Below are 21,671 nucleotides of genomic sequence, written 5' to 3'. Positions count from 1 at the left end.
ATAAACACAATTTAATACTGATTTACTCAGCAAACCAGCCTAAGGACCATGTTGTCATACACATATACATTTTCATAATTTTTTTATGATCATAGACACATATGTATAAATTTTGAAAAACTGCAAAAACTGACAGGCAACTTCGGGTATGACCCTCGTAAATTATAAGTGTGTGTCTCTCTCTCTATATAATTGCTGCTGGCATTTTGAGCATTTGAATTCCTTTTTATAATTTGTCAAAATTGTGAAAACATAAAACAAAGAAACTTACCTGAATCATGTTACATGGTGTCTGCAATCTGCATCATCTGCTTCATCTGGTTATCCTGAAAATAAAGAGAAATTTATCATACTAACTTTAATACTCAAAGAGATCAATTCAGAATTTTAAATTTGCAAAAAAATGAGTTTTATACAAAATATTTTGTCTTATAATTATATTTGAGAGACAATCAATTACAAGCAAATCAATTGCATTTTTCCCCATTCTCAGAGATCATGGTCCATCTAATTTTATTTCTAATTAATAAAGACGTAAGCGAAACCGAAAGTTGGAAGAAAAACTCTGGACATCGCCTTGCGTCATTGTCAATAATTGTAGGGTCGTTTTAGTTTAGTGAACCTTGAAAGAAGGTACATTTAACTTGTTTGGCAACTAATTAACCAGTGTTTACCACAGGTGCTCGTCATATTGCCTGGATACAGGTATATTTATTTTTTTTTAAATATTTTTTTTTTTTTTTTTTTTAAATATTTTTTTTTTGTCAAGATAGTGAATATATATCATTTTAAAAAATATTCCACAATTTTTCATGGAAAAATTTAGTAATATTTTTTTTTAAAATGACATATATTCACTATCTTGACCGAAATAATAAATAATAAAAATATAAAAAATATATAAAAAATTATAAAAATATATTACTGTATCCAGGCAATGTGACAATCACCTGTGAGTGGAACAATCCATGGCACCTTACATGATACATATGATATATGTGGTGCTTTAATTAAAATAAATTTAATTTCAATGTTCATGTTATTTTGATATGGAATTTTCTTTAAGCATGTTATTTATTTTTTTATTTATAATCTTTGGGTTATGACTGGGCCAATAGTGTTACTCTAAATGCAACAGTCAGTTGTAACCACAGCTACCTCAACTATCTGCCTGTTGCTGATGCATCTTATTATATTCTGCTGGTCGTCTCATCTTTTAAATGGTTAAACAGTTCATCACATTCATTTAATTTCGATGATTCAAGTTCAAGAAGTTAGGTTCATGAAAATACCTCATCAACTGATGTTTTGATGAATTCTGTGCAACAGGTGATAACAAAATACTACTCACAAATATTAATCAATACCATTGGTAAACATTAGACATTATATTGAAAAAAATCTGAAAAAGGAAACTGTTGAATTCTTATAGAGTAAGTTGTCCTATGTGCTCAATGTCATGATACTAAATTCCTAACTAATCCAAATGTTTGGATTTTCATTTTACAGAAAAATGGTTGCATTTCTAAGTAATGACAACTTCTTCCAATTCAGAAAAGCTAGGATACGTTTGGATTATTATTCCAATCTTTTCCTTTCTTTTCCAATATAAATATCCAAAGAAGTCTTAAGAATTCTTTGGATTTGTTAGGATTGTCTATTCCAAAGAATTCCAATGTTTTGCAAATGAGAAAACATTGGTAATTTTGCTAAGAAATCATAGGAATTGTTAGGATTTGAAAAAACATTAAAATAATTTCTGCATGGGTAAGTTCTTAGGACGGAAAGAAAAATGACTGCAAGACAAACCAGTCTTCAGCCCAGTGAAAAACTTCCACATATTTAATAACCAAATTTCTGCAAAGTGGTTCTTGATGTCCCAAATAAAAAGAATATCTTTCTTTAAATGACATAATGTGCATCAGTGCTTATATAGGAATAATAATTCACTTAAGGCATATCATTTCCTTCAAAATGCAGAACTCCTCTTAAATGTTTGAACGTATTCATTATATAGCATTTATCATGCACATTTAATAACATGAAAAGGTAGTTGGACCTATAATAACACTATTTTCTATATAGTTATCTTGCTTAATTCTGTCAATTTTAGCACTGAATTATTGTTATTCAAACAAGAGCTGTCACAGAGACAGCGCGCTCGACTATTTCGCCGCTTTTCAATGTATAGATTGAAAAGTTTTGGCTAAACATGGATGGATCACTGTTAGATTAGATTTCAATGCAATACATGGTGTGCTGAGATATGAACATAAATGTGTTTCCATGCATAATTTTAACGAGAATTTCTATGTCTAATAATAAAGGGCCATTATTTGCAAAATACAGTTATCTTACTTGGGTATTCAATTAAGTTGAGTGGTTGAATACCATTGTATAAAGTCTCAATGCAATACATCAAAAAGTTGCTGAGATATTATCCTATGTGTGCTAACATGCAAGACCTTAACCAGAATTTCTAAGTCACATAATAAAGGATCCAAAATTCTATATTATAAAATATAGAGTTATCTTACTTGATTTAAAAAGAAGGTTAAGTAGATGGGAGCCTGTGTGTAAAGTTTTAATGCAATACATGAAGTATTCGCTGAGGTATTGACTTAAAAGTGGTTACATGCAAAACCTTAACCAGAATTTCTATGTCGAATAACAAAGGGGCCTTTATTTTAATTTAAAGCAAACTGGGGTTATCTTACTTGGTTATTTAAGTAGATTTGGATGGTTGAGTACCATTGTATAAAGTCACAATGCAATCCATCAAGTAATTGCTTAGATATTAACCTATGTGTGCTTACATGCAAAACCTTAACCAGAATTTCTAAGTCAAATAATAAAGGCCCATAATTTGCATTATATTCAAAAAAGTGTTGTCTGGGAATATATATCTAATGTTTTAATGCAATACATGATATATTTGCTGAGATATTGACTTAAATGTGGTTACATGCAAAACCTTAACCAGAATTTCTAAGTCGAATAATAAAGGGCAATTATTTTGCATTAAATGCAAACTAGAGTTATCTAACTTGGTTAATTAAGTAGGTTGGATGGTTGACTACCATTGTATAAAGTCTCAATGCAATACCTCAAGTAGTTGCTGAGATATTAACCTATGTGTGCTTACACGCAAAACCTTAACCAGAATTTCTAAGTCGAATAATAAAGGGCAATTATTTGCATTAAATGCAAACTAGAGTTATCTAACTTGGTTAATTTAGTAGGTTGGATGGTTGAGTACCATTGTATCAAGTATCAATGCAATACCTCAAGTAGTTGCTGAGATATTAACCTATGTGTGCTTACACGCAAAACCTTAACCAGAATTTCTAAGTCGAATAATAAAGGCCTATTATATGCATTATATTCAAATAATTGTTATCTAACTTCATTAATTTAGTATGTAAGATAGTTGGGAATACATATCCAAAGTTTCAATGCAATAACTGATGTATTTACTGAGATAATGACTTAAAGGTGCTTACATGCAAAACCTTAACCAAGGTGTGACGACAACGCCGACGCCAAGGTGAGTAGTATAGCTCTCCTTATTCTTCGAATAGTCAAGCTAAAACACGTACAGTAAAAGAAGTCTCAATAAATTTGTATTTCTTTAAGTTTTCTTTGCACGTGGCTATACCTTTAAACACTGACCAGATCATTCAATACTTAAAGAAGCACTCAGAAACCACCTCATTTTCATCTATCTACACAATAAAATCTGGCTGTTTATTTCCTAAATAAACAGTGGCCACATGGAACCCTACAGCATATTGGTGTATTTATACAGGGAGATAAATCTGACAATGGGAGATAACTCACAACAATCAAATATGATAACATAGTAAGCTGGGTAGCTTTATCTGTGTACACTATGGCTGGCATGTTTCCTTTCTTATCTTGTTTGAAGAAATTGCTGCACCAAAAATAGACAATACATTAATAACACCAAACAAATTTAGTCAATGATCAAAACTCTGGGGGTATTTAAGAAATTTAAAGATATTAAAATGTAAATACATAATTTACAATGCTATCACCTGCCACAATACCACAATGACGTATGTGAACCACAGCCACAGAGTAACACTTCATATCTACTTTTAAAAGTGCAGATTCCAAGTCTTAATACCTTAAGACATATTGCATAAACACTGGACAGGATTGCTCTACAAAATTCAATACTTTTTCATAAACCATTCCATTTCCATCTGGCTACACAATAAAACCCTCATGAATTTCTGAAGTAAACCGTTTCCAGGTGGAACCTGTCAATATAATCTACCATTTCATATTGGTGTATTTATACAGGAAGATAATTCTGACAATGGGAGATAACTCTAGACAATCAAGCAAGATACCTCAGCAGAATGGAGTCTTTTTACGAGTCTGTTTCATCTTGTATAAACCTCTGTGTGCTATAATTATGGCAAAATAATTATGAAAAAAAATGCTGCAGCAAAAATAGCAAATGCATTAACAGTGTCAGGATAAAAGGCTGTGAGAAAGATTTAAGAAATTTAATGGATGCACGGAAATATTGAGGTGAGTATGCAATCACTTGTAAATTATTCCTAATTTTATAGTTTGAATTCTTAGCCAGAAGGATATTAGACCTTTGGACATTTCACATGAAGCACTAAATGGACCAGGGGACATTTTGCATGAAACACCAAATGGACCAGGGGACATTTCGCATGAAACACTAAATGGACCAGGGGACATTTTGCATGAAACACCAAATGGACCAGGGGACATTTCGCATGAAACACTAAATGGACTAGGGGACATTTTGCATGAAGCACCAAATGGACCAGGGGACATTTCGCATGAAACACTAAATGGACTAGGGGACATTTTGCATGAAGCACCAAATGGACCAGGGGACATTTTACATGAAACACTAAATGGACCAGGGGACATTTCACATAAAACACTAAATGGACCAAGGGACATTTCACATGAAACACTAAATGGATCAGGGGACATTTCACATGTAACACTAAATGGACTAGGGGACATTTCACATGAAGCACTGAATGGTGGTCATATCCCAAATTCAATTACTGAGATAAAAAAAAAGCTAATACACTATTTCATCTTTAACTTCAAAATAAAAATCCTCTGAATATCCAGTAAACAGTCAGGTGTTATGCAGCCTGTCAATTAATTTTCTCACTATATATTGAAATGTTTATCCAGGGAGATAATTCTGAAATTTGCAGAGAACTCTAGACAATCAAGCAAGATAAATCAGCAGGCTTGAACTTGTGTGATATGTTTCATTCTCCTTTGGGGAAAATTGCAGCAGTGAAAAACTTAAAGGCACTTCATGTAACAAAAACAAACATTGCTGAAGATGAAAGGTTCTGGAAATGATTGCGAAAAAGAAGAATGTTGATATGGATCTGATAAATACAATCATTTGTCACAGCCACAAAATTGTGTGGAGTTTTTGTAAAGCTAATAACAACTTGTCACCCTCATTCTTCTTTAATTCACAAGAACAAACACCTTCTTCAGTATTGAACAAGAGAGCTTGTCTAGGTTTTTTTATCCCCAGTCAAACAAAGGCATGATTCAACAATTATTATTGCATCCAGAGTTAAGGGCCTTTTTATGTTTGTATTGTCTTTGATGCATGCGTACCAAGTTTCAGTTGCATTTCTGAACAGTTTCCAAGCTTTGAATAAGATTTAAGTTTTTGCACGTTGATTGAAGGTTATGGCATCAAGCTAATCTCTGCAAATAACTCAAATTAAAGCTAAAATAAAAACAGAAAAATTATCAAATGCTTCCTCTTCTAACAGTCATTGAATCAAAACATTTTTAAACATCCATCTTACGTTACAAACTTGATATTACAATGTTTTACTCTTTATTTTCTTTAGATAATATCTTCTCCCACCTCAGATAAGTAGATCCAATAATTTAACCATGCTAGAAATTCTTTTCTCCCACCTCAGATAAGTAGATCCATGCTAGATATTCTTATCTTGCCCACGGGCGAAGATAAAATGCCCGTATGGAACTCCTTTTTTATGGTCACCACATTGTAATTACCTCCCTTGTTGAAGACTGTCGTCTGTAGCATCATGGAAACCTTGTCTTGTGGCAATAATTAGAATGCTAGTTAATTATTTCTCGCTTCGAATGTCACCATAAAACAGTTTTCACGCACCATTCAATAAATAATGCTTCACTCTCCTTAGGACTATTTAAAGACCGATTTGACTATTAATATAATCGGAATCACTGCGCGAATATCCATGACAACCACAAATTATCGCATATCTATACGCAATTATTTTCACTAAGCACAAAAGAGTTCCAGCAAAAAAATGCATTTTTACTTAATTTTGTTTAACTGAGGTGGGAGAAAAAGCATCTACCATAGCCGCTGGTGTAAGATAGGTTCATCCCGACCATCGCACAGGGTGTTTTGCAGAAACCTTGTTTCTGCAAAAAAACAACGGTTGGAATGAACCAACGGTTATGAAGAGTATAAGTATCTTCCATGGCCGAGAGTGTAAGATAGGTTCATTCCAACCGTTGTTTTTTTGCGGAAACGAGGTTTCTGCAAAACACCCTGTGCGATGGTTGGAATGAACCTATCTTACACTCTCGGCCATGGAAGATACTTATACTCTTTTTTCAAAGTACATTACTCTCAACGAGTTACCGTATTATATCATACATAGGACGCACTTTTTTACCCCCAATTCTTGTCTTAAAAATTGCCTGCGTCCTTTCTATGCTATTAGAATTTCATCTGTTTTTTTCCAAGTCCATTTCAGGTCGAAAATATCGGACCGGGGAAGAACGCGGTAATAGTAAGTATCTGTACTGCGTCACCGAAGAGAACAACTGACATAGGTAAAATCATGCAAGTTAACACACGCAGAAATATATTGAATGTTTACTTTAAAATGATATATTGAGAAATAAATTGATTGTTTACTTTTTTACAAAAGGGACGCTACTCACAAAAACTCGATGTGAGTCAGCATTTAACTGGATTGAGTTATAACGGCAACGGATAATCGGGAAAGGAGGTAAATATCAATTAATCGTTGTTCATGATTTTAATGTTTCGATATTTTACAAAACATTTTGTTGTATGTTACTGTTTTAAAAAATTAATAAAGGAATGTGCATAACGCAAAGTAGCATAATTGTCACTATAAAATCTTTTCAAATGTGCGAAGGTGTGAAAAACAATCGCTGTCTGTCATTAGAAAAACATCAATAGAACGAACTATTGAGATGGTAATAACGTATGGTTGTTTGTTCGCACTTTACCCGTGATGCCTTCCGCTGGCAAGGATAATTACCGACACATTAATTATGCCTGACATGCTTTATTCCGCGCAGCGACAAGCCTTATCAAAACAATCATCAGTTTTGACAATACACAGTTTTGCAACGGTTGCAATGGTTGACTGTCATTCAGAAGGCATGTCGGAACTATTGCAATGGTTGCAACGGTTGACTGTCATTCAGAAGGCATGTCGGAACTATTGCAATGGTTGCAACGGTTGACTGTCAGTCAGAAGGCGTGTCGGGCCTATTACAGCATTAAATTGTATAATTCTTATAATATGCATGAATGTTCTCAAAATGTCAAGACTTATATCATTGTTGTGTACACTAAATTACTGAAATACGACGATAATTATCGAAATACACAAGACAGTTATCGAAATATGCCTTATATACATTTTTTTTTTACTTCAATATATGTTATAAATACTTTACCAACCTTAATTTTTCGGCTCCGATTTTGACATTTTTCTGCTGCGTCCTATATTATATATTAAGGGTTTTTACCCGTTTTTTTTTTCAATTATTTTTTTGCCTGAGTCCTATCTATGCTAGCGTCCTATACATGATATAATACGGTAACTGAGCATATGCACTTTCAGTTTCCCTCGCAGAATTTCCTTTTTCTGACAAAAACAATAAATATAATCATTTGTCCGCGTTACGCAGAGTTAAGGAGTTCAGCCGTCAGCGGCTGATCAGTCCATCGAAGAATTGCTATCGTGGCATTCCTTGGATGGGTTAATCCTGCGAACCGCTTTGGAAGCTAGATAACAATCACAGTTAAAATTAAATAGTTTTGTTTGAATAAAAATGGCACTCAATTCAGATGGTTAGTTATTAAATGCTGTTATTGACTCTTTCCTCTGCCCTTTTAATTTATTTTTAACTTTCACCTCAGAGAAAATATTAGGTAAACTTAATAAAGCGTGTGTTGCATAAAGTTAGCTTACTACAAGAATGAAGTCATATTTCCATAGCAATAACAAGGAATTAAAGAAATAAAATTGTTCACGCTTATCAACATTAGCACTTCATTAGATGCGGAGTTCCTCCGGGGGGGTACAAAATTATTAATATCGGGACGATTTTCAAATGTTTCCGTTCATATTACACTTGCAGTAAATGAGCAACTCGTAGGAACTCTTAGGAATTTCAATGAGGGCAACAGTTTTAGCCTTGGAGGAAACCTGCGAATGTCGGCTTTATTCCTCGGCATGAGGGAGGTAAGTGGGTCTAATCAAGTTGCTGAATGTTCTGTAAATGTAATCTTGAATATAGAACTCTGTATTCTGTAGACCAAGGGGCTTAACTTGGTGTATTGTTGCTTGAGCAATTGGATTGCAGGTACAGTCAGCTGCAGTCTGTCAGTTTTATTTTGAACTATGTAACAATGGTTTCAATAATGGAATAAATTTTAATATTAAATCAGAACCAATCTAAGAGACTTCTCTTTATTCCAAATTTCCATGTTCCAGCACAAAAAGCTAAAACATAATAATTTTTTTTATACAACAGAAGAAAATATCATCATAAAATTTCTATAACATACATGTAATGCAAGGTATACACATCATCATCTTCCATCTTAGATGAGAGCAATTATCACCTACATTCACATACATTCTTGCATCAACCAAACGTTTGTTCTGGCAGGAATTATTTTGTCATATTATCAGTGATAATAAGCAAAATCTGTTATGTTTTATGAGGTAAAACAATTATACTTCTATATTTTTTGCTACTTTCCATCCGAATTAACCTGAAGTCTCTAAGAATAGCTATTATATCTTAGCACAGTCACCTTCTACTAGTTAAATGATATGCAGGGACAAATCCAGGATTTAACATCCCTTAACTTTGGCAGCTTAACTTGCGACATGCCACTGTGAAACGTTCTTTAAGAATATAATCATAAACACTTTAGGTCACTTGAATACCTATGCTAAACACTTTATATCATAGTGAATTGTTTTTGCACTAAATTGTAAGCTAAAATAAGCTTTATGATACAGAACACTCAACGAGTTAGACCCACTTTCCGTTTCCCTCCGCGGATTTTTGCTATCGCGGCCAACACAATGATTTTATCGACTGTCCGCGTTCCTCGGAGTTTGAATTTAAGGCCCTCGGAGGGTGATAAGTCGACCGATGAATAACGAACTCGGCATTCCTCGGAGGGGTTAACTCCGCGAACCTCTGCGGACACTAGATAAAAATCTACGCTAAAGTTATATTTATTTTATTAAAATTTTCAACAGCTTACGACGGCTCCAGTAAATTATTCTTTTTCCTCTGCCCGTTTTGCATGAAGTTAGCTTACCACAAGAATGCATTCATATTTCACTAGTTGCACATGCATCAACATGTTTTACTTATGACTGATAAACACATGAAATTCTATGTTACACATTTTCGGAAAATCAGGAGGTCAAACACGCGTTCAAAGTTAACAGCGCATGGTTTTGAAGGCCTTCTTGCCTCGTTTTCTGTGGAAAATTTCATGAAACGTCATAGCTATTTTTAACCACCTATAATAAATAGTATATTCTACATTGTATTGATCACGTGCTTGACGTCAGAGGTCATGGTTCAGAATCTCATAAATAGTCGGCTGCTTTAAGATGCAATAACTTAGTGGATATACCTTAATGATTCAATGTTTATAATTCAAGACAATATTCAATTGGCGTTTACGGACATAAATACAAATTAAACGTTGGTACATGTAAGAATCTTTTACGCTTAACAATGTGCATAAGCATAAAAATAAGTAACTTCTAAACAAGAATGATTTCTTGCTTATCTGATTAGACTCGGAGTTCCGCCGCGGGATCATAAAATCGGACGATTTTCAACGCTATCGTTCATGTTAAACTCGGCGGAAAATCAGCCACTCGGAGGAACTCGGAGGGATTTTAGCGAGGGCAACAGTTTTACCCTCGGAGGAAGTCCGCGATCATCGACTTTATCCCTCGGAGTAAGCGAGGAAAGTGGGTCTAACTCGTTGAGTGTACTGTATCTATCTTGTGTTTCCGGTCTGGATAGAAAAATCCGACCCGATGGCACACGCGTAAGCCGGTAACAAGGACTGCTGAGTTACCCGCCACACAGCGTGCCCGAGGGTCTGATTTTTTTAATCTGGACCGGAAAAACATGATTGATATTTTTTTTCTAGAAAATCAAAAATTACCAATTTGTGGGAAAAAATGACGTAGAAAACGCACATTTGTTCATTTCACCAAAAAGCGTGTGCGATGTTGTTTACTGACGTCACAAAGCATAGAAATTTTAAATAACGAAAAATCATGTATATTACGATTATTTTATTTTCAATTTTAATTTAAAGTCTTGCATATATATATATTTGATAAGGCTTTATTGAAATGGCATAATATTTTTTTTATAAACCTTGCAATAAAAGAAATAAGAAGTTGCGCGTTGTTGCGCGTGACTCATCTAACATAGGGGGTGTAAGATGGGATTTTCCAGCACTTGTCACATGACCGGAAACACACGTCCGGTATGTAAGAAATATCGAGTTTACATTATTAATCTTACTATGTATTAATCTCTGTTACATTATTTTTACACAGAATTAAACTGCACTGGGTAAATAAGATAGAGGTTCACCTATATTTAGGCACTATTCTTGCCAAGCGTGACTTTTAACCCAAATGGTAACATTATACTAACAACACTTTAGAAAACCCATGGAGCACTGACTGTATGAAATATTAAAACCAAGGATTGCAACCAATGACTGTGAAGTTGCAATCCAATAATTTCCAAATATTAAGATCTGTCACCTTGGACCAATATAACAAACGCCTTACCAGGGGTCATGATTTAATGGAACAGTCTCAAGTCTGAGTTCAGATTCAAGTGGCGCAACTCCACATCTTCATTTCAATGTAACTTTTCTTTTGGTTTAGTATTGTTGATGCATTATGTTGAATTTTATCACTACTTGAAATTGTACAATTATTTGCATTTTAATATTTTTGTTAAAGAATGGAATAAAGAAGATTTTTTTTTGTAATTTGGTAAAAGCTCTTGTCTGAGGACCTCTAGACTAGGACTTAAAACTGTTCATAATCATGAGCTCAGATCTGACCAAGGACTTTAATCATCCCTGATGCAAATCATAATTATACCACTGATACCTTAATGCAAGAGAGACATGAAACAAGATAATACAGCTTCCTTTCATAAACCACTTATTTCCTAGATTTTTGAATCAAAATAACATATCTCCCCACTTCTTATCTGAACAAGTGTATCATTTTTAGTGAGTAAGCCAATACTTTAAAGCCACAGATCTGGACTCTAAATTACAGGCTTTACTTAATTCTATCTCTCATTCTACCAAAGTTATCAGAAATCATGGCAATTAAGGCAGCTTATAGATTCTAATCACCAACTAATGGCAAATAGGCAACAAAATAATGAAATAAATACCTATCCTTCATTTCATTTTATTGTTTTCATAATTCTGCATGTTTTCCTGGTATTTTTACCAATGGTATTTTTACCTTTATCTGTCTTCCAGTTATATTTGGGGGTATTTTTTTAAAATCTCATCAAAATTCTGCAATCTTCCGTTGTATCAGTCTTCAACAAACGAAAGAAAAAGCCCACAGGGACAAGGCGTCTACTCAATTTCCATTGTTATTTATTTAGTTATATCTAATCTCAGTACACTTGTACATTTATTGTCCAGAACTGATCACCCTAATTTATTTTCCAGAAAGTATAATCATCACCCCTCATTACAAATATCTCATCACCATGTCAGCTAGAACAAAACTACAGGTGCATGAGCATCCTGTTAAACTATGATGGACCATTGCCATCAGAACAGCATGTTACCATACAGGAATTTTACAGGCTTAAATTAAAATAAGGTTCTATACAGTATATACAGTAAAACTGTGATCACTCAAGGACTCCGCGGACTGAGCTAAAACCTATAGTGATCTGATGTTTTGAACAACCCAAGTTTCCAATTTAGTCTGTTATGAAATGTCTTACAATGTATCAAAGTTTGTAGTGTCATACCTGTTGTTTATTTGGCACCAATTGATAATAATGTATTGCGTTGTGGAAAATCGCTCATATGTTCAAAGGCAGTCATATATACTAAATGTGAAAATGTAAAAGAAAAAACCCAATAAAAAATGAATAATAGCAAAGTTTATTCTTACAAAAGGCACATTTTCTAAACAACCAACATTGGAATATTACAGTGCATATCAGTTATGGCAGAAGTCAGATTTAAATTCCACAAAATCAAGGATGGATATGATATTTGGCGCATCTTGTATGTTCGCGGAACTGTTGAATCATAATATCAATAACTTTTCCGAGTTTCCGATGTTGGACTGTTATGTTAGGGGATGTTTATTCATATGTTGATTATACTCATTTACATTTCTTGCAATAAAATTCTCGTCATAAACTTCTCACTATTATCTTCTCAAAATATTGTCCTTAACAAGTAATAGGGGTCATGTGTAAATGGTGATAATCGTTTTTTTACACCTTAACAAATTTCCTTTCATCTGTCATTGCAATTTTTACAACTTGCTTTAAATGTTTAGCACCTGGCAATTATTTGTTTGTTTTGGAACATGCTTTTTGAAAAATATGTGAAATTATGACCTTGAGGTAATCATAAGGTTTTGCGCAAGATTTGAGTATTTGGGACTGGCAATGATGCTCAAGTCCTCAACTTATTTAGGTTTCGATCCATCGGCAATACATTTTATATGAAAATAAACAGAATAATGGTCAGGATGAAGCCTCAACCTCGACCAATCGCCAGTTCTTGAACGTCCGCCTGTTCCAAATGATCGCAGTTTTACTGTACATGCATAACCAAAGATTTTGTTTGATTTTTTGGTGACAGACCTACATATAAGGGTCGCTATTGGCGTCAATACTATTTTAAATGAGCACATTATGATTCAAAATCAAACATCTGTTCTTATAATCAGTATAAAATCACTTCACAGTAATTTCCCTTCACAACTCTAGCGTTCACAAGTGAAGCGTTTTATAATGCAAAAGGAAGTAAGTGTTTTTAATCAATTAAGTTCTGCTTTTAAGATCAAGCCAATTGTATTGTAAAATAGATGTATGATTCAACTTCAATTTGCCAGAAGCTTTATTGAATGAAACTTGAGTGTACATTACAGTTTAACAACATTACAAATTGGCGTATTACGTACAATGCACTTTAAGTAAAACCTTATCTGTACTAGAAATCACATAAGCAAGTCTTATAGTTTTTATATAGCCTCAGAGAGTGCTACATGTACTTTTATATTAATTGCAAATGTTTGGTCCAAATGGTACACCATCCTGAAACCACGAAAGCTTTGCAAAAGTGAGCCCACATTCTGCCAGATAAATCAGGGTGAGCTGAGGCCAGATAAAAGCAAGGAAACACAAGCTTCCGCTACTGACATGAAGAGATGGAATACCCAAAACAGGTACTTTGTGATGAGGAAAACACACATTTACACTCTTTGTAAAGTTCGAGTGGAGGAGCAACATTTTTGATGGCTTGCTGCTTTTTGCACAAATGTGTTTACTGTAGTTTTCAGAAACTCTGACACATGTAAAATGTGTGATTTACAGGTATGAGTATATTCATGGAAGATGAATGGCTATTAATGGTAATTGTATCTAAAAAAATCACATGGAAAAAACTTTATGTAAAGCTTTATTAAATCATTAAGAATTTCACTTTTCGCGGGTGTTTAAAGGTCAGCCTACTGCCACTCGTCCCATACGTAATACCTGCGTCAGATTTTGCATTGACAGTGAGTCAGCCAATGAGGTTGTATTCTAAGTCAGATTATAAGGTAACCTGAAGTAATTTTAATGAATAAGAAGGGCTTGTTCACTACGCACACTTCGCTCATTCTTTTTCATTAAGAATTTGCTTCATGTCATCTAACTATTACTTGGTAAGCCTGCCCATACAGGTTGGGCAAACAGTTTTTAAGACAAACTGTATAATTATAACTTTCTTGTATAGGTGCCAACAGGTATGAATACAAAATAAGTAGTGTTTTGCAATAATATGCTTTTATTTAGCAACATGTACTTTTTCAATTGCAAGTTTGGTCCAAATGGTTTATCATACTACTCCACAGGAACTCTGCTAATGTGATCATGCATTCTATCAGAGGAATCAGGAAGAGCATGAGTAGGCAGATAAAAGCAAGAACGTTCATGCTATCAGTACTGACATGAAGGGATGGGAAAACCAAAACAAGGAACTGGTGATGAGGAAAACACACCTTTGCACTGTTTGTGAATGTATAAAGGAGGGGTAGCACTTCTGAAAGTTCACATTTTTTGCAGTCTTATAGATACAAAATTAATTGTTAATAAACTTAAATTGTTTGGTATGAAGAGCTCAGAAGAATTTTAACCTTGGGTGGTTCCTACCAGCAAGAATTACAGGAACATCTGATAGACACTGTTTTATTGTTTTTTGCACTTATTGTTATGGTTAAGAGGAGGAAAAGTATTTTGGCAGGTTTTGTTTGGATTATTTCTGTGCTTGTTGTTTTGCATGAACAAGCGTTCAAACAAAACCTACCTGGATGTCGATGGATTAAATAAAAAAAGTTTCATCTTATAATTGATGCTTTTGATGCTAAGAAAAACACCCTAGTATTTAGAACCAAAATATGATGATTACTTTATCTCATTATAACTTATTTTCCAAATTTTATAGTTAAATGTTTTGCTTTGTGAACCTACTACAACAAATATTACAGACACTAATGGTGTTAATCCACTGTTACTGTTGATTGATGCTCTAAGGAGGGTTTTTACTTTCCCCTAGTGAAAGATTTATTGGATTCACTATCTATCTTTCTTGTTCCTATCAGCTCATTATCTGCAATAACAGTTACATCCATCATGCATGTTGATTACAGCTTTCGGTAGCAGAAAACAACAACCTTGGTTAAAACGGCTACTGATGATGTAGTATAAATGTAGTATAACTAGTTATTTCTGACCTTGGTTAAAACGGCTACTGATGATGTAGTATAAATGTAGTATAACTAGTTATTTCTGACCTTGGTTAAAACGGCTACTGATGATGTAGTATAAATGTAGTATAAATGTAGTATAACTAGTTATTTCTGACCTTGGTTAAAACGGCTACTGATGATGTAGTATAAATGTAGTATAAATGTAGTATAACTAGTTATTTCTGACCTTGGTTAAAACGGCTACTGATGATGTAGTATAAATGTAGTATAACTAGTTATTTCTGACCTTGGTTAAAACGGCTACTGATGATGTAGTATAAATGTAGTATAAATGTAGTATAACTAGTTATTTCTGACCGAGGCTGTGTAATATATTTCTTTCACATCCTTAATTAAAATAAGCCTCTACCACAGGCAAGTTAGATGATTGGAAGTGTTCTTCATTGTTTCGTTATACATTCACTTTATATCTGAATACCAGTGTGCCATCATCAGGGCCAATGCCCTCCCTTACCCTCAACATTACAGAGCATATTAACAATAATGCCCTTGCAGACAACCAGGCATTCTTATTTATGACATAAAAAACATAAAGCAATGGTATAGTTCTGCTTTAAAACAACAGCGACATTGCAACTAGATAAACCTGTTCTCTAATATATAATATAACTTATCAGTAGGTTGTATACACATCACCAATATTAACAATGTCATGTGCAAGTGTTTAAAAGAGACACTTATGCTCCAGTCAATTGTAACACCGGACCCCCCAGGTCCGGATGTACACCGGGGATAGCCAGGAAAATGGGCTGTGGTTTTTACCTTCCAGGTGGCCCCGCAGTTTCGGGTGAATGTGGTTGTTTTCTCTTTGCACCAAATATAGCGGGGAATGGACCTGACCTGTATTAAGGGTCCCTGGGGTGTGAGAGAATTTGGTGGGGATTTTACCATCAGTTTGTCCACGCAGGACCTGGGAGAGCCGTGGTTACAATTGACTGGTGCATAAGGTTCTTGATCAGTTAATAACACTTGTCATGCATGTTTGTCAGTTCATTGTTCTTTCTGTAATCCATTTGCTGATGAACCAACAATGTCCTCTATATTTTCACAAAATAGTCCAGACCAAAATACCATTAGTCCTCTTTGATATGCATTCTTTGGCAAAATCATCAAATTTCAAAAGTTTAATGTTTAAGTAATTTCATTTTTTAAGTTATTTTAAGACTTTTGAGCGTCTGGAAACTTGAAAATCATCATATTAAATGAAATGCAATTAGCAAACACATCTGTTTTAATCCCCATACTGGTATTAAGAAAATTAATGCAGCTTTTATTCAAAATGCCCAAGAGTTCCATACAATGTTCTTGGCTTTTAATTACATGATCCAAGTTTACTGCAAAATGAAACAATAAGTAAACCTGTTTCTTAATTGCAAGTAATGTGGTTCTTCCTTACACTTAATGAAGAAACGTCAAATACTTTCTAAGAATTGACTGCATGAAGAATATTTTGTATTTATCTTAATGTATTTTGTATTATTTTACACAAACATAGAACTTGGATTTATAATCCACAGCTGAAGTATCATTTTTGTGTAGATTTTTTCAGAGAATAAACGTGGAAAATAATTTTGTTAAGCACTTTTGCGTAATTGTTTTGATATGAGTCACAGGGAGTTACTTAATTACTGCAGTATGTGTGATTCACAATTTTGCCAAAAAATATTTTAAAACAAGGTCAAATGTTTGAGGACCTGTATGTGTTTAAAGAAAAAAACACAATTTGTTACAATAAGTTAGAATGTCCTCATGAATTAGCTGCACTTTTCTTTTCACTTAATTTTTATTTCAGACTCTATTTGTTGCTAAAAATTGTCCATATTTCTTTTGTTTGTCAGTCATAAACGATCATGTATTAATTTTAACACAAGTTTGAATTTTCAAATAAGTTTAAAAATAAATACTTTTTTAGAGGTCTAAATTTTGTGAATTGTAATTGTGCTGCAATAATGATCAATTTTAAGGAGCTTCCTTGTACATAGTGAAATGAAGACTATGTATTATACTGTTTTCATTAGATATAAGAAGAAAAGCCAATTTCAGTGTGATAAAGAAAGCAAATTTCAGTGTGATAAAGAAAGCAAATTTCAGTGTGATAAAGAAAGCCAGTTTCAGTGTGATAAAGAAAGCCAGTTTCAGTGTGATAAAGAAAGCAAATTTCAGTGTGATAAAGAAAGCCAGTTTCAGTGTGATAAAGAAAGCCAGTTTCAGTGTGATAAAGAAAGCCAGTTTCAGTGTGATAAAGAAAGCCAGTTTCAGTGTGATAAAGAAAGCCAGTTTCAGTGTGATAAAGAAAGCAAATTTCAGTGTGATAAAGAAAGCCAGTTTCAGTGTGATAAAGAACGCAAATTTCAGTGTGATAAAGAAAGCAAATTTCAGTGTGATAAAGAACGCCAGTTTCAGTGTGATAAAGAAAGCCAGTTTCAGTGTGATAAAGAAAGCAAATTTCAGTGTGATAAAGAATGCAAATTTCAGTGTGATAAAGAAAGCCAGTTTCAGTGTGATAAAGAAAGCCAGTTTCAGTGTGATAAAGAAAGCCAGTTTCAGTGTGATAAAGAATGCCAATTTCAGTGTGATAAAGAAAGCAAATTTCAGTGTGATAAAGAAAGCCAGTTTCAGTGTGATAAAGAAAGCCAATTTCAGTGTGATAAAGAAAGCAAATTTCAGTGTGATAAAGAAAGCCAATTTCAGTGTGATAAAGAAAGCCAATTTCAGTGTGATAAAGAAAGCAAATTTCAGTGTGATAAAGAAAGCAAATTTCAGTGTGATAAAGAATGCCAATTTCAGTGTGATAAAGAAAAGCCAATTTCAATGTGATAAAGAAAAGCCAATTTCAGTGTGATAAGAAAAGCCAATTTCTGAGTGTGATAGGATAAGCCAATTTCAGCGTGATAAAGAATGCCAATTTCAGTGTGAAATATAAGGAAAAGTCAATTTCAGTGTGATCAGAAAAGTCAATTTCAGTGTGATGAGAAAATCCAATTTCAGTGTGATAAAGACAAGCCAATTTCAGAGTGATTAAGAAATGCCAATTTCAGTTTGAATAAGAATAGCCAAAAATTGTTTGGTAAGGGTATGTCATTTTCATCATAGCAGAATGGTGTTTAAGTTATCATTTGTATATCAAGCATTTAAGGATTTAAACTACATATTGAAAAGCAATAAAAAAAAATATATATATTTTTATATATTTTTTTTTCAAACTGACTATAAAAACGGTAGGGTCGGCGCCTATTCCGTAGGAAGGGTCGGGTTAACCGAACCAAATGTATTATTTTTAGGCCCAATTTCAGCATGATACAGAAGAGCTAATTTCAACATGATATGTTTCTATGTATACATTGTCTTCTTTAGATATAGAAGAATGGCCAATTTCAGCATGATGTATCTTTGAACAGGCAAAGTAAGCAGATGCCAATTCAGCTTTTTTTAAGGAGGTAAAAGGGAATAATTCAACATGATTTGAGCAATTGAATTGCTGTTGGTCTTTGTATTGTCATAGTAACATTTTAATGATTTAAGATATTGAACACTGAGATCAGTGCTTCCATTTTGGTTAATGAATACAAATGTAAGAAATTGCAATGAAAGAAACCAAAGAAATCACAAAACATCGATATCTACGTCACAAATGTTTGCTATGTAACTGCATGCTAATATCTACACATCCAGAATTATACAAAGTGAGGAATTAGCATAACACAGCTTTTACTTTGTATAATACATAAGGAGTCACGTCTGTTTAATGCATAAGCCCTCAAAAGAACAACATCTGAGGCCTTATGCCAAGTTGCAGCACATCTATGCAAATCTTACCAAAAGATAGTCACACAGTTCCACAGATGTTTTGTGATGAAGTGATATTTCTCTCACAGCCAGGTGCAAGGAAATACCTGCTATTCTCTTGCAGTGTAATGGGCGATATAATATAAATAAGTACCAACTCAGATCATGTAATATGTCTTACTGCATAGAGAAATCAGAAATTATATCAGAGAATTGTTACAGCAAAAGGCGAGGTGGGATTCCCCTCCGATGATAGTGCCAAATGGCTGTTGTCAATGATGTAAGAATGTCCATGCATTATTTCCCATGTCACATGTCATGCTAATGCTATTTTCATTAGAACTGACAGTGACACTTACCATAATTACCTATTCCCAGTGCAAATCTAATCCACAACAGAAGTATGATGAAGATTTGTGTATGAAGGCTGTAGCTCTTTGTTGTCTTTTATGTACAGGTGCCAACTCATTTGGTTGTTATTGTTCTTAGGGGTACTTGGCCTCCATGCACAGGTGCCAAACTCATTGTTGTAGTAATTAGTGTTAATCACTTTTGCAAATGGCCCATTAGCTTGTAACAGAAGATGTTTATAAGGTAAACAACTCCATCAGCAAGGAATTTATACAAATCTGTTTCTTAAAAAATGACTGACACTTGACATTATGCAGCTGATAAAACAAGGAGATCTCCAGAAACAATACAACTTTATTTCATATCAAAGACAATCACTTTTTATTTTTTAAGAACTTAAACCAAATAAAAAAAGACCACCCTGGAGTGTCTGCAGAGTGCCTTAGGCCGCACTGATGGTATAATATCAACAATCTCTACAATGTGTTGTTTTTGGCAACATGACTTTGAATAGCCTGAATGGTTTTTGAGTTAGTGCTATTCAAGGTTAAAAAATTTGCATGACAATATCAATGACAACACCAAGGCTATCTGTCATACCGCCCTTTTTCCTCGGAAAAATAGACGAACCTAAAATCATACCCCCCCCCCCCCCCCCCGGTAGTAAAATTGTTCTGCCAAATGCCCCCGCACTCAGGGGACATCCTAGGTAACACCCATCCTTTGCTATGTTCAGCGCAAAAACAAAACCTACGCATTCACTCAGCACTGCAGGGCATGACCTAGAATTAAACAAAACAAGGCCCATTTCCCCCCAGACCTTGGGTGGGTGGTGTGGGTACAATTGACTGGTGCATAAAGAAAATAAATTATATCCCTATATTAAGCTTAAGCTAGCTGAGCATTGTTTTATATTTTACTAGCTTCATTTGATATTATCATGTTTTCAGCTGTGTGAAGAACTCAGGGTAGATTTTCATTCATGATTTGTCATGATAATTTAGACCACTTCAGTCTAAGATGTATTTTTCTAGTATAATAATGACATTAAAAACACATAAACTTCAAATATGTTACAGTGATATTTTATATAACCAACTATTGATGATGCTTAAATGATAAAATGATAAATCTAATAAATTAACGTCATAATAAAGATTAAGGTAAATGATATCAAAATATTTACACTTACATAATGGCCCAATAAAGGTAGATCTGACAAAAAATGTCAGAAAATCACCTGTTGTTTTATTTCTTTGGGAGATCAATTGCGTTGGTATGGTATTTAGATGATATCATATCTATATTTGATATTTGAGATGAGAGTTCTGTAATTCAGAAAGGTAGCATTCATTCTGTGCAAAATGCTTGATTTTTATCATGAATCATCTTTTAAAGTCACATATTTTTCCAAATTCTACCTAGTTGAGCATATGGCCTATGGCCATAAAGGCCATATTTGTAATACACTCTCAGCCGACGTTCCATCATAATAAGTATCATTATACTAAGTCAAAATAACATCAGAAAAAGAAATAGTGCATTACATAAATAAAACAAATATAAGTAAAATACAATCGCTGCTCCCTAAATTGCAATTGTGTTTTACTCATGTAACCATTCATATACACTCATACATGCCATATTTCTGGAGACCTGATTTCAGGGAAATGGGAAATTCTTTTTTTTCTCTCTTTCTTTATATAGATTAAATTTTTATCCCCTGCCAGGATAAGGGGGGAAGAATAAAAAGTCTGGGGGATATTTTCCCCTTTCAGGAATATAGCATGTATATGCACTGTGAATGTATTACTGTGAGTCAGACATATTGAATATTTTTGCTAAAATGATGTATTGATGAAAAAGTATCACATAAAAACATACTGATTGTAAACCAGCACATGATGGTTAAAGGACAAAAAAAAGATTTAAATTAAACAAATGATATGAGTGACAGCTGGCTACTCCCAACAGTTTCGAATCAATTCCTAGAATTTTAAAGTAGAATTTACTTGTCACTGAGAGACTCTGCATGACATTTTGCAAAATCAGACATCAATGCAGCACTTTTGTTTTAGGAAAAAAATGACATTTATTCTTTATACTAGAAAA

At 33.8% G+C, this 21,671-nt stretch overlaps 1 protein-coding gene across 9 annotated transcripts in view; it reads right to left on the bottom strand.

Annotated features, from left to right (window-relative positions):
- The window catches only part of LOC128234879 (zinc finger CCCH domain-containing protein 10-like), a 220,587-nt gene that overhangs the window by 87,844 nt on the left and 111,072 nt on the right, over positions 1-21,671 (bottom strand). For all 9 annotated transcript variants that reach the window (XM_052949819.1, XM_052950260.1, XM_052949511.1 and 6 more), the window contains one exon: positions 272-326. The gene's annotated coding sequence lies outside the window, so the exon portion shown is untranslated. The remainder of the gene's footprint in view (positions 1-271; positions 327-21,671) is intronic.

The sequence above is a fragment of the Mya arenaria genome, chromosome 1 (genome assembly GCF_026914265.1).
Source record: "Mya arenaria isolate MELC-2E11 chromosome 1, ASM2691426v1".
Lineage (NCBI taxonomy): Eukaryota > Metazoa > Mollusca > Bivalvia > Myida > Myidae > Mya > Mya arenaria.
This window is presented reverse-complemented; position numbering and strand designations above follow the sequence as displayed.